The following is a 12,118-nucleotide window of genomic DNA, read 5'->3' as shown; positions in this document are numbered from 1 at the left end:
TAAAAATTAAAGAATGGGCAAGGTATGGGTTGAGTGGAGGCTATTTAGGAGTGCTTGCCACCATTCCCACTAAATAAATTTTTAATTAATTACTTTCCTAATTAATTAATCCATTACCTAACTAATTATTTTATTATTTTATTATTTTTCTTAATCATTATTATCATTATTATTATCATTGTTATTAATTTTAAACTTGAGTGGAGGCCATTTGGGAGTGCTTGCCACCATTCTCACTAAATAAATTTTTAATTAATTACTTACCTTATTAATTAATCCATTACCTAACTAATTATTTTATTATTTTATTATTTTTCTTAATCATTATTATTATCATTGTTATTAATTTTAAACTATATTTAGTATTTATTTTATTTTATTTTTGAACAAGAATTAAATTTAAATTTTAAAAACTCATGTGGGCCCCACATGGTCTTGTGGGCCCCATGTAGTCTTGTGGGCCCCACACAAATTTCGAGACCCAAATGGATCGTACGTAATTCCAATAACTCTTATACGATTTTATGCATCCTGCATAGTTTTGAGACTTGTGAAAACCTTCATACGGTTTCGGGACTCATGTGGGCCCCACACAGTCTTGTGGGCCCCGCATAGGATACCTATATTATTATTATTTTATCATATATCTCTACAAATTATATCAGTTAAAACATTATTTTATGTACTTATTTACGTATATAAACAGTGTCTTGTGGCTCCGGGACTCATGTGGACCCCACATAGTATTGTGGGCCCCACATATGATACCTATATTATTATTATCTTATTATGTATTTCGACAAATTATGTCTGTCAAAACACTATTTTATGTATATATACTTATTTACGTGTACAAATAGTGTCTATCCTGTTTATCGTATGAAATTCCATTTTGACCAGGCCGACCTCCAGGGAGCGACTGAGCCGCAATGGTCTCTGAGCACTCGCTAAGACAAGGTCTTTCTTAGGCATCAAATATGGAATCAAGGATCCTACAGAAAAATACTTATATATTGATATTAACTAAATGACCATTTTTATTATTTTATTATTATTGTACTTTAATCATATATATATATATATATATATATATATATATATATATATTTTTTGGGTCATCACACGGCATGTGTTACCAGAGTCAAGTTCGGGAGTACGGTTACGCGAGGGGAAGGTATTAGCACCTCCTACATGCCCATTCTTACAAACGGTGTCAGATTAATCGAAAATTATCCCAAAATAAATCGAATAAGTCTTTTAAAATTACTCTATTTCAAAAATCAAAAGAATGAAAATACTATATAGGTATTCCCTCAGAACCAGAGTAATCCAATACTCCGAAGAGTCTATGCCCTTTGTTGTAATCATCAGGATGGAAAATCGAAAATAGGGTACAAAATACGCTCCTAGGGGTTTTGAAATTTGTAAGTTTTTCTAAGTAGAAAAAATACTATTCCGGGAGGTTTTTGGAATTTGTTCGGGATGGAAACGATTTTCTGTGCCTAAAAACATGTTTTGTGATTTTTCAATATTTTTCCCGAACTTTCAAAATAAATGAAATCAAAAGAAATCAAAGTATGAAAATGTTTTTGGGATTTTTGAAAATTTTGTGATTTTTTTGAATTTTCTGAATATCAATCATAAGAAGCAAATGAAATGGAGAAAATCGGCGTGAACCGATTTGGGGGAGGACGAACCGGTCAAATGTTGACCGATTCAGGGAGAACCAGTTTAAGGTCTTGGTCGAGACCAAATTGTGGTTTTTCCAATATCTTTCTGAACTCTCAAAATAGCACAAAAATCTGGAATGAAAACCGCGAAATTTGAGGCTTGAAAATTTTTTGGGATTTTTGTAGAAATTTTATATTTTTTTTTTGAAATTTTGAGTGCAAAAATATTTTTTGGAAAATGTTTTGGAGATTTCTTCAAAAATATTTGAGTTCAAATCATTTTCAAATCTTTAAGATATATTTTTTAAAATTTTTCTAGGAATTTTTTGGATTTTATGTATTTTTTATGAATTTTTTGTGATTTTTATGGATTTTTGGGAATTTATAAAAAAAAATTTTGAATTATTAACATCAACTCGGCTTCATATAGGGTCAATGGGCCCAACCAGTTCGGGAATCTGAACCAGTCAACTAGAGCTAACCCGATTTAAGGTATAGGTCAAGACCAAGGGATGCCACGTGGTGTGATATTAATGGACGGACAAAGGGGAGCACAGGTCACTGACATGGCGTGATCTGGGGCGCTCACAAGGGAAGGGATCTGAGGGCTACGGAGGATAGTTTAAGTGATGATGAAGAGACACGATGGAGTACCACGTGTCGCGACACATGCAGGGAGGCATGCGGGGCTCTGAGAGGCGCTCACCGTGGCCTGATTGTGACCGTTGATGAGAACAGGGATCCATCAGAAGTCAGCGAGACACGTCAAGGTCCCACGTGCGGGAGGATCTGATCCGTTGGTGAGTAGGAGATCTAACGGCCACGGCTTCCACTTGGTGCATGGATGAAGAAGGTAAGTGTGATGGCTGACGTGTCATGATCTAGGGTGTTCGCTGGTGAAGCAAATCTGAGGGCTGGGGGAGACCTGTCAGGCGATGAGGAGGAGACAGGGTTTAGTCCCACGTGTCGTGTTGTCCACAAGGAGGTACGCTGGATGTCAGGATGCGTTTGTCGTGGCCCAATCGTGGCCATTGATGGGGGCAACGATCCAACGACTGGGAGATGGATAACACTCGGGCATTGATGGCCCTGGTGACGAGTTGGCCACGTGTCTTGCAGAGGGTCAGGCCGATTTAATGCTTCCTACACAAATGATTAGACCTGTTCATATTTGGTCGGGATCGAACGGCAGAGAATGAGATTGACTCGGGTTGCTGACGTAGGGGGATCCTGGCTGTACAAAACTTCTTTGATCGAACGGTGGATAACCCAGTGCGTGCAGATTGGTGACGTGGAAGGATTTTAGACATTCAGGAGAAGGTCAAGACAGACGACCATGATCTAACAGTGCAGGGTTCCGGTTGTGTGAGTATGGAAGCGCCAGGTGTCATGCGGCGAGTGGGGACACGGGTATCTTCAATGCTTGCAGCGATCTTGGCCGTTGGCGGATATCGGAGATCCAACAGCCATGGGGGAAACTCGTACACCGCTTGATTAAATGGGCCAAACACACCACGTGTTCGAATCCTGTGGTCCCAAGGCTTGACATACTTAAGCTAAAAAAATTTTGTTCACCCTCATTCTCGTCTTTGTAGCGTTCTCTCTTTCTTATGAGATTCAAAACCCTAGCCTCTGGTTTGATCTCTTCCTCTTACTTCTCAATCTCTCTGCAATTTGAAAATCTAAACCCTGCCTCGCCCTCTGCTTTGAATCCTTAAACAAACTACACCCCCCTCAAAATCCTAACTTTTATACAACCTAAAAGCACTTCTTTCCTTTCTCTTAATTACCTCTCTTCTCCTAAACTTCCTTCTCCACTTGCTTATCTCTCTGTCTCTCAAGCTCTCCAAAACAAAGAAAACCTTAGGTTTGAAATTTTTCCTCCCTAAGGCTTCAAACTCTAGTGGACAGATCCAGACAACTTGGAATCCTTCGACTAACACTCCAGGGGGGGGGGAGGCTTCGAAGGGGCAATTCATTGTGACCCCTGAGACGACCTCCTTAGGTTCCAATCATGCTCTCAAGAAGATAAGTCCTTTCCTTCGACTATTTATGTTTGATTCTTTTGCTTGTGTGTGTGATCGAATGTGTATGTGATCCTGGATGTGGTGAATATGGTTCGTAATGATTCCAGTGCTGGTTGGGTTAATGATCTTTGCAAGTTGCTTAGAGGGTTTTAGTTTACTGGTTATGGTTTAGTTGTAGGTCTGGGTTCAGGGACGAGTGTGACTCGTTCAAACCTAGTGAGTGGGAATAGGTTTGACTCATGCGAGTCAACCCAATGGATCGTGTCACTCGGTTAAGCCTGAGTTAGGCTCATGGGCTCACGTGGTGGGCTTCACACGTGTAATGGGCCGGTGTGTGTTGGAATCAAATTGGGCTTGGTTAGCTTTGTAAATGGGTCTGGTTAGTAAAAACTTTTAAAAGCGAATGGGCCTCAAGGAGTTAAAACAATGGGCTTGGTCCAGAGTGAATTTAAAAATGGACCTCTTTCTTTTTGATTCCTGAAAATAGGGGCCCACCTCCAATTTAAAAAACAGAGGCCCATTTTCAATTTATAAATCATAGGCCCATTTTCGATTTTATAAAACAAAGGTCCATTTTCAAATTTGGAATCTTCGGTGAGCCTGTTTTCAGAAGGTTAGTGGGCTTTGGGTGTGAGTTTTCAAAGTGGCTCAGGTTTGATGGGATTTTTGGGTCATTTTTTTAAAAACAATGGGCTTAAGGGGTTCAGTTTTAAAATTTGGGTCATTGGGCTTGTTAAGACACTGGGCTTTGGGTCGGCTTCTTAATTGGGCTTTGTGTGGATAGTGTGGGTTGAGAGTCAACAGGGCTTTGATTTTTGAAATGGGAGTTGGGCTTTAGTTGGTTTATTCGAAATGGGCTTGGGCCGTTTGTTAAAAATGAATGGGTATGGGATTTTTCAAAATGGGCTTTGGGGTTTTTTCTAAATGAGCTGATTTAAATTTGGAACAAATGGACTGAGGTGTTTTAAAAACAAGTCATGGGCCGGGATGTTTTAAAATTGGGTGTGTGTTTTGAAAACAAATGGGCTAGTTTTTTAAAAAAATGAGCTTGAGGGTCTCAGAAGGGACCTTGAACTTTGGGTTTAAAACAGGCTATGGGTTTGGGTCCAAAATGGGAAACGGGTCAAAGAGTCTGGGTTAGTTGTTTGGCTTGAGAGGTTTATCACTTGGATTCGAGTTTTTGGAAACGAGTCCGGGATTGAGCCCAGGTTCAAAACCTGAGAGGGTACCTGCATTCATACATACACAGTACACCTAAATCGAACAATTTAAGAAGTGGAGCTTTAGATTTTTACCCTTCTCTTTCTCTCCTTCTTCTTCTCTTCTCCTTCTTTCTGATTGTCTACTCTGGTATTCTGAATTAGCTCCTCGACATTGCTTTCTGCTCCTCTGCTCTTCTGCCCCTCTACTCCTTTATTTCTTTGCTCCTCTGCTTTCTGTACCGCAGAAGTTTCCTAATAGCTCTCAAATTGCAAAGCTTGCCCTTTAGGAAGCTCTTAATTTGGCAGAGCCTCCCTCTCTCTGGTTTTTCCCTTTTAATTTCTACAAAACTTCTCTTCTCTCAATTTCAATAGGGTTTCAATACTCTTTGAGGGGTCCCTTTCTATAGTGCCGGGACTCCCTATTTATAGGGAGTCCGAGAGTGCATTTTGGCGCCAATTCCCTATGCAATTCCCCACTAACGGTCTGTCGGGGAATGATTTTCTATGATTTCATCTGATTTCCTTTATTATTATTCTGCTTTTCCTACTAACTAACCGTGCCAACTTTCCATTCTGTGCAAGGGTGAACTTTGGGGAAACCATGTGGCATGCAGGGACAGGAGGGCTTGGAATTTTGGCTAGGTGGCACTTTGGGGATGGAGGGCAAGCATCTTCATTTTTATTGAATTCTGTATTTTGTATTTTTTGTCATTTCTGCATGAATGTAACCCCGAGTTACCCTGTAACCATTATTTGTATACTTTATTATTCCCTGGTATATATATATTTTTTTTTATGTATTTTGTATTTTTATTTTCTGCATGCTTGTGTATGTATGACCAAGGGCACCTGCCCATCCAAATACATGATTTCACATGTGATTTTTAATTTTGACCTAGTATTGTTTCACCAATTTTGACTCAAGAAAAACTCCCAAATTAAAACACAAGACTTTAACATTAAAGCAAAAACCCCGATTTTTGAAAATATCATTTCACAAATTAGACATTTAAAATTAAACAATCGAGCTTTGAAAACACTTTCTGAGGAGAGGATTATTTTGAAGCTGTGAGACCTCTAGTTAGAAGGGATCAATTTTGTATCCATCATACTTTAGGAAACTCAAAGATGAATGAAATACGAGGACCTGATTTTCGACACTCAATTGAATACTCAAAATGAAAACCCTATTTGAGGAATTGATTTGAAACTAGAAGGGCTTAATTTAAACACAGATTATTTTACAACCCTTAAGAGGAAGGGATAAAGTTTTTGTGATTAGAGAATTTTTTATCAACTACAGTAAAGGACTCAAAACAAAGGGACTTATCCTAAAATGGCAGGATTATTTTGATTAAGATTTTAGATGGGATTTGATTAAAAACAAATCGAGCTCCATGCCTGATCTTAAAGTCAATTTTATAATCACCAGGTCTTTCTAAGAAGGCCTGGTAAAAATTAGGGTGTCAACAAATAACAAAAAATAGGAAAGTAAAATACCAAAAAAATAAATAAAGTGGAGAAAATTCTTTAAAAAATTTATAAAATTGCAATAAAATGCTAAAAAATCAAGAAAAACCATAAAAATTTTGGGAATGTTTTAAAGGATTTTGGCATGACTTTAATGAAATTTTTTTTCTTTTTATCATTTTATGTATTAAATATCGGTATAAATTTTATTTTATATGCGTGTGCATCCTGATGATTAAATAAAGTGTGACACTACAAAAAAGGTCATTGTAGTAACGAAAGTCTTAGTGTCAGAGCAAAAATCATCACTAATAATGAACTATTAGTGACGAAAATAAATTCGGCACTAATAGTCAAGGCATTAGTGATGACACTACTAACCGTCACGAAAAATGCATTATTAATGATAATTTTATTTTCGTCACTAAAAGTAGGTTTCTCGCTAGCTCAAACTATTGTGCAAAAATATTAGTAACGATTTATTGACTATTAGTGATGGTTTTTAAAAATCGTCACTAGTAATTGTGTTTTAGTGATGGTTTTTAAAAACCGTCGCTAGTGGTTGGGTTTTAGTAACGATTTTTTAGACCATCACTAAAAACCTCGTCCAGAAACTAAAACCCTTCGTCTCTTTGCACAAAAAGCCCTAAATACCCCGAGAGCTTTCCATCCTCACTGCACAGAACCCCTCCTCCTTGGGTTGTCAAAATCTACCACAAGCCATGTGCTATGTGCAAGTCGCCAGAGTCCAACATTGCAACCCACCATCGTCGCAACACAGTGCCACCTGCAAGGTGCCAAAACCATTCTCTATTTGAATTTTTGTTTTTATCCTTTTGTTTAATTAATAGATATAAGTATGTATGCATGTACTTGGGTTGTGGTCTTCTCTCCTTTTCATTTCATTGGCATTGAGATTTTTATATGTGATGGATAATGTGAGCATGCTATGTTTGAACTTGAGATTCCATGGATAGCAGCTTGTGCTGTGACTTGGTTCGGATACACATAAGCAAAATGGGCTACTTGGGGGGTGTTTTTAGAGTCATGTCAGGGTAGTTTAACAGTAGCAAAAAGGGGCTGCTGGATGCGCTCTTTTAGGGCCGTATTAGGGTAGTTCAATAGCAGCAAAAAAAGGGTTGCTGGGTGTGCTCTTTTTGTGCCATATTAGGTTAGTTAGCAGCAGCAAAAGGAGGTTGCTTGGAGGTATCTTTTAGGATGTGTTGGCTTTAGGTAAACATCAGCAGAAAGGGGCGTTTGGGAGTGTTTTTTAGAAGCTATGTTAGGGTTCGATGAACAACAAGTGTTGCAGCCAAAAATTGAATAACTTTCACGATCCCTGATCACGACCACCTGAAAAGAGATAAATAAGCAAGGCTTGGAGGACCCGGGGTGTACTCCGGGGGATCTCTCTGATGCCTAAGTCAGGGATTGGATTGAGAGATTTTTTATGCAACAGTAAAGTAAAGTTTAGAATGAGATACCTTAGCCTCTTCTCTGAATCCCCATTTATAGCAATGCAATTTGACCCAAGGGTGATATGCCATTTATTGGTGAATTATGGTGCGAGCGTGAATCGCTCCAGTTATTATAGCATTGGCGTAGATTACTCTGGTCATCATAGTGCTAGCGTCAATTGCTCTGGCCGAATAGTTGACGTGGGTGGTAACTGCTCTCATCAATGTTGGACTTTACTTTCCTTTGAACTTATGGCAAGTGATATATATGGGGTATATTTGTTGTCTCCTTTTCAATTTTGAATTTTTGAAGCTTGTTTCCAAAGTTCGAAAGTTGTTGTTGTTGGTTTTTTTTTTTTTTTGTCAAGCAGCTCTTCTTGAGGCATTTTGGGCTGCTTGTGGCTTAATGAGTCACGTTCTTCTTTTTTTCCGTTTCTGACCTAATTAGTTGTGCTCATATTTTGGGCCGTTTCTGGGCCTCACGAGCGTTCCTCGTCAGTTGGGCCAATTCTTCTTTTCCTAATGAGCTATGCTTCATTTTTTGGGTAGTCTTCTGGCCTCACAAGTGTTGCTCATCAGTTGGACTGATTCTTCTTTGCCTAATGAGTTGTACTCATTTTTTGGGCAATATTTTGGCCTCACCAGTGTTGCTCGTCAGTTGAGTTGATCCTTCCTTGCCTAATGAGCTGTGCTCATTTTTTGGGCAGTCTTTTGGCCTCGTGAGCGTTGCTCATTAGTTGGGCTGATTCTTCTTTTCCTAATGAGGTGTGCTCATTTTTTGGGCAGTCTTCTGGTCTCACGAGCGTTGCTTGTGATTCTTCTTTGTCTAATGAGTTGTGCTCATTTTTTGGGCAATCTTCTGGCCTCATGAGCATTGCTTGTCAGTTGGGCCGATTCTTCTTTGCCTAATAAGTTATGCTCATTTTTTAGGCAGTCTTCTGGCCTCTCGAGCGTTACTTATCAGTTGGGCCGATTCTTCTTTACGTAATGAGTTGTGCTCATTTTTTGGGTAGTCTTCTGGCCTAACGAGCATTGCTCACCAGGGTGGCCTATTCTTCCTTACCTAATGAGTTGTGCTCATTTTTTGGGCTATATCTTCAGTAACATTTTAGTAATTTATGATGTTGAGATAGTTGTTCAATTCGACAGGTTCTTGCAGTTTTGATTTCATTGGGGTTAAAGATGTGAGTTCTCGTATTTTCAATATCAGTTAGGATTCAAAATCAGTTCAAGATGGATATGTTTCAAAGGGTTTGGACGTGTACGCACCAAGTGTTCGATCATTTGTGGCAAAGGGAACTTTAGGTAAGCATGCAGTGTTATAGATTTCGTAGACTATTTTCGTGTTGTTTGTGTCCTCTTTGTGGTCTATAAAATCATATTATTAGATTGTATCTTAGTTGATCCATGAGTCCCATGTTGGATTTTTTGGACATGGGGTTATGAGTGTAGTGGCAGATTGAGATTTGCGAGATGTCTACCATTGACGACGATGATTTTGTTACTATTTGTTTTGATTATGGTGTTGATTGTTCAGCTGATTGGGCTCTAGGTGCTCGACCAAATGTCACTAAGGAGCTCAGTTTTGCTATTTAGAATTTTGTCGATTGCAGTTTGATACAATTGTGCAATTTTAGTGTGCGTTGCAATTTCAACTCAAATTTCCAATTGCAATTTCAAATTCACTATTTAGAGCACTGTTTAGCACATATGAATGTGCAAAAGTCATTATTTCTGACCCCATGGTGCATTCGGCCAACCCATTGGAATTTCAAAGCATGGCTTTGTTTATTTGGCTAGCAATGCAGCTGTCATGACCCCACTATGCATTTGGTGCATAGGTCATTGCTCAATCAATTAAATAACTTGAACATCCTATTACTTATTATTAACCATTAAGGCGGAGCTCTTCAAGCATTGAAACTGTGGCATTTATTTTTATTTTTTTTTAGAATTATTATTGTATGATGGAGAAAAAATCATACCTTGAGAATAGGCACGTTGGCTACATAAATCTTGCGCATAGAAACATCAATCGTAGTCAGATTCGCATTAGATTCGGAATTTCCCAATATCGTAAGCTGGATCTCGGTTATTCATCCGTCAATTTTCTTACTTGGCTTCTTCAACGCGAGCAAAGCGCCATTGACGTGCTTGAACGTAAATAAACTCGTACCCTTTACTTTTCCCAGTGACCTTGCAAGGATCGCGATGGCTTCTTCGAGGTCATCATAGGTGGAGAAGAGATTGCGGAGGTTCTTGATGGTGGTGTCCCATCCAAGGCCGCGAATGAAGAGTTTGCGCTAGGTAGGGTCCCGATTAGCGATGGATCAAACGACGTCGAGTACATCTAGATGTCGTACGGTGGCATTTCAGAAGAACTCAATCGAGGCAATGCATCGACATTGAATTATTTGATGTAGTCATGATCAAGGATTAAAATAGAAAACCTCTCAAGAAGTTCCCACAGACGGCACCAACTGTTGCAGCTAAAATTGAACGACTTTCATGATCCCTGATCACGATCACCTGAAAAGAGATAAATAAGTAAGGCTTGGAGGACCCCGAGGTGTACTCCGGGGGATCTCTTTGATGCCTCTGTCAGGGATTGGCTTGAGAGATTTTTTATGCAACATTAAAGTAGAGTTTAAAATGAGATACCTTAGCCTCTTCTTTGAATCCCCATTTATAGCGATGGAGTTTGACCCAAGGGGGATATACCACTTATTGGTGAATTATGGTGCGAACGTGAATCACTTCGGTTATTACAGCATTGGGGTAGATTAGTATGGTCATCATGGCGCTGGCGTCAATTGCTCTGGTCGAGCAGTTGACTTGGGTGATAACTGCCCTCATCAAAGTTGGGCTCTATTTTCCTTTGAACTTATGGTAGATGACATATTTGGGGTATATCAACAAGAAATGGTAGGGTTGTTGATATGCTTTTATGGATACTGTTATGTCTTTCAAGGTGTGTTGGTTTTAGGCAAACAATAGCAGAAAAGGGGCTACTGGGTTTGTTTCTTTTTGGGTTGTGTTAGGATAATTATACAACAGCAAAAGGGACTGCTAGGATGTCATTTAAGGGGCTGCTAGTGCATTATTTTAAGACATCTAGCTATGTTTTCCTTGGGCATACAGTAGTTGCACTTGGGGATGGTCGAAGCGGAGATTTGGTTGTGTTAGGGGAGTTGGCTTAATCCATTTTTCTTGCAAAAAATTTGATGACAACATGCCTATATATGTTTGCTCATTATTTCATGCTTACATGAAAATCTTGTTCATGTATTGGCTACTTGAAAGTCTTTTGTATTTTAATACACATGATATGGTTTGGAGAAATGCTAGAGATTTGTGATCAGGATGTACATGTTAGCTCATCTACTCATGCTTGTGTTTAAAAAAAAACAAAAATCCCATTCATGGAATATTGAATTTGCTCAATCACACACCCAAAACAATTTATGCATTTATCAAAATGAGATAGAATTAAGGTATGTGATATTTACCTTTTAGACTATTCTCTATGCCTTCTTCTCTACCTTTGTATACCAATTAGTAGAGCCCTCTCTTTCAACCAAGCTCTTCCTTTAAAATTCACTCGTTTCATCTCTTCACTCCTTGAATGCTCTCTTTCTTGCTCCATTTAAATGACTTGTGCCAAAACCCCCCTCCAAAAGTCTCTTGAATTCAATCCCTAGCCCCTACCTATGGGCAATGCTAATATGGGAACTAGCACCAAAGAAATATAAGATATGGCTGGCCATTAGGACCAAACATATGGGTAAATAATGTATAGGGAATAGCAGGCCACTACTGTTCATGGGGAACAACTATGTGGCAATGGTTGCAATTTCCAACTAAAGGCCCAATTGTGGGCTTTCGACTGCCTTTAGCCCAAATTGGGTTCTAATTTAAAGAAAGGTCCATAATGATCCTTTAATCACTCAAAATAAGTCACAATAGTCTATCCTTTCAATATAAAGCCCATTGTGGGCCTTAAATCACCAAATGACCGAAATTGGGTTACACTAATAGCAGTTGGCCTATATTAGGCCTAAATCATAACATAGCCCAAACAAAGGTTTTACTTTTAGTTTGTGACGGAATCTGTAAAACTGGGGTAGCTACGAGCTGGTATCTTTTCTTGGATAGAGCTAAAAAAAATCATATTTTGTTTATGCTTTCATTCATTATATGCATGTGTTCATTAAAGGTTAGACCCGTTCAAGAATCGTTACTAGACATTCATGTCTTATCATAAATGTGAGACAAATCGATTAATATTCAAT

The sequence above is a fragment of the Malania oleifera genome, chromosome 10, assembly GCF_029873635.1.
Source record: "Malania oleifera isolate guangnan ecotype guangnan chromosome 10, ASM2987363v1, whole genome shotgun sequence".
In the NCBI taxonomy this organism is placed as follows: domain Eukaryota; kingdom Viridiplantae; phylum Streptophyta; class Magnoliopsida; order Santalales; family Ximeniaceae; genus Malania; species Malania oleifera.
The sequence above is the reverse complement of the archived record's forward strand: the minus strand, read 5'-3'. Positions refer to the sequence as shown.